Here is a 2,505-nt window from a genome sequence, read left to right as displayed (position 1 = left end):
TGGAAGGGCTTTGGAGTTGGAAAGTGGAAGAATTTTGAGGTGAAGATAGGAAAATTGTAGATTGTTGTGAAGAGATGATTGATAGGAATGTGGACTTTAAAAGATTTTCTGGTGAAGGTTTTGAAGATAGCTAAGAGGACAGTAGAGAAAACTTCTACCACCTTAGAGAAAACACATATCATGACGAAGAGAACACTGGTAGAAATGTGAACATGGAAGATGTCTGGTGAAGTCTCAGATGGAAATGAGGAGTACACTATTAAAGATTGGAGGAGGGCGCTGTGACCGAGCTTGCCGAGATTGTGGCGGAGACTTCAGGAGGTCTCGGGTGGGACTGGGGGCCCTGGTCCAGCACCCCAGCAGCATGTCCAAGGGGGTCCTGCTCCACTTTGGCAGCACCTGCTTCCTCACCACCGGACAGCCGCTGTGCCAGGACGGAAGTCCATCCTGTACCACTTGTTGCAGGCCGACCTGGACTCGGACGAGGATGAAATGGGTGCCTATTTAATTGGCAGAGATGCCACCTACTTTGGACCTGTGTTAAACTATTTGAAACATGGGAAGCTGGTCATTAACAAAGACCTCACTGAGGAAGGAGTGTTGGAAGAAGCAGAATTTTACAACATCACCTCACTAATAAAACTTGTAAAGGACAAAATTAGAGAATGAGACAGTAAGACATCACAGGTACCTGTAAAGCACCTGTACAGTGTCAGGAAGAGAAGCTCACACATGGTGAACACCATGTGTGAGGGCTGGAAGTCTGGGCAGCTGGTCAGCATCGGCTCCTCTTACAACCATGGGAACAAAGACCAGGCCGAGATCCTCTGTGTGGTTTCCAAGGAGCTGCACAACACCCCATATGGCACAACCAGTGAGCCCAGTGAGAAAGCCAAGATTTTCCAAGAATGGGGCTCAAGGATGTGAGATGCAGTGCTGACTTACTTTTTCCCTAGATAAGTGAACCGCCATGTCCAGGAAGAATGTCTGTAAGAAGAAACCTGATTCTGATCATTAAAAAAAAAAAAAAAAAAAAGGATTGAAGGAAAGTGACCCTTTTAATAAAGTGGCAGAGAACTTGTGGATTGTGCTCTAGTGTTGGGTGGAAAGTAGAATTTATAAGTGGCAAACTTGCATATTTAGCTGAAGAGATTTCGATGCAAAATATGAAAAATACAGTCTGGCTTTTCCTTGATGGTAAAATGTGAGAGGAAGAAGAAATTTAGAAGAAACTACTAAGCAAAGAGGAGGAGGCAAGTTCTCAACCCAACCATATTATAAAAGATGCCAAGGACTGCTCTGGAGGAAACACCGGGGATACGGTTGGACATATGACTCAGATCCAACCAATCCTGTCAGCAGATGCCAGAAATACAGATGAGGTAATCCGGGAAGGCTCTGTGGAGAACTCTTGTGTCTGATGCCTTGGATCCTCTTGACATACACAGAAGACTCACAAGAATTTTGAAAATGTATGCCACCAAAAACTACCAGCTTGGACTGAAGGAAGTAGAGACACAACAAAAATAAAGGTAGGCTCCCAGAACTCTGAGCTTCTATGGGCAGGAAACCAGCCGATAAGCCACTCAGCTGTTGACATGTGTTATCCTGTAAATAAGAACAGGATGCTATTGAAGGTGGCATAGAAAACAGCAAAGCTGCTTGTGCTTCCCCTAAAGAAAGTGACATCCAAAAGGTCAGAACCCTGAGCAGTAATTTTTATTGCCCACACCTTTTGTTTGTTTGTTTGTTTGTTTGTTTTTGCAGTTCAGGGGTTAGACCCAAGAGCACTATACTGCTGAGCTACATCCCCAGCCCTTTTTAAATTTTTCAGACAAGTTCTGATTAAGTTGTCCAGGGTGACCTTGAACTTGCAATCTTCCTGCCTCAGCCTCCTTGTATTACAGGTGTGTATCACCACACCTGGTAAAAGGAAAGGAAAATCAGGGGACCATGAAGAAGAAACTGATGAGACTACTCGGATATAGTCCTTGGATAGAGCTCACATACACCCAGAGACTGATGAATTTAAAAAAAAAAAAAAGTTATTTCAACTATTTATGGCTTAGATATGAGTTATCCCCCAAAAGCTCCTGTGTTAATGCAGGAATGTTCAGAGGTGAAAAGATTGGATTGTAAGTGCTGTAACCTCATCAGTCCTTCCTAGTAGAGTGGACTGCCAGACTGCCAACTATAGGCAAGTGGCATGTGGCTATCGAAGATGAGTCGCTGGGGGCCTTGGAAGGGTTCATCTTCCCTATGGCCCCTTCCCGCTCCCTCTCTCTGCTTCCTGACTGCCATGTCCTTAGCATCTTCCCTCCATGATGTGCTGCTTCATCTGGGCTCAAAGAAATAGAGTTGACTCACCATGCACTGTATCTCTGGAACCATGAGCCAACATAAACTTTTCTTCCTCCAAGTTTTTCTTGTGAGGTGTTTTGTTCACAGGGGTAGAAATCTGACCAAGACTCAACATACTTAACACAATGGTGAGACAGTCGTAGG

The 2,505-nt window shown here is 44.6% G+C and overlaps 1 pseudogene across 1 annotated transcript; it reads left to right on the top strand.

Annotated features, from left to right (window-relative positions):
• Positions 1–244: 244 nt before the first annotated feature.
• Positions 245–927, top strand: LOC306653704 (BTB/POZ domain-containing protein KCTD5-like; annotated as a pseudogene). The gene has a single exon. The product of its transcript is annotated as a BTB/POZ domain-containing protein KCTD5-like (transcript).
• Positions 928–2,505: the final 1,578 nt, after the last annotated feature.

Source organism: Sciurus vulgaris (genome assembly GCF_902686455.1).
Source record: "Sciurus vulgaris genome assembly, chromosome: 2".
NCBI lineage: Eukaryota > Metazoa > Chordata > Mammalia > Rodentia > Sciuridae > Sciurus > Sciurus vulgaris.
This window is presented reverse-complemented; position numbering and strand designations above follow the sequence as displayed.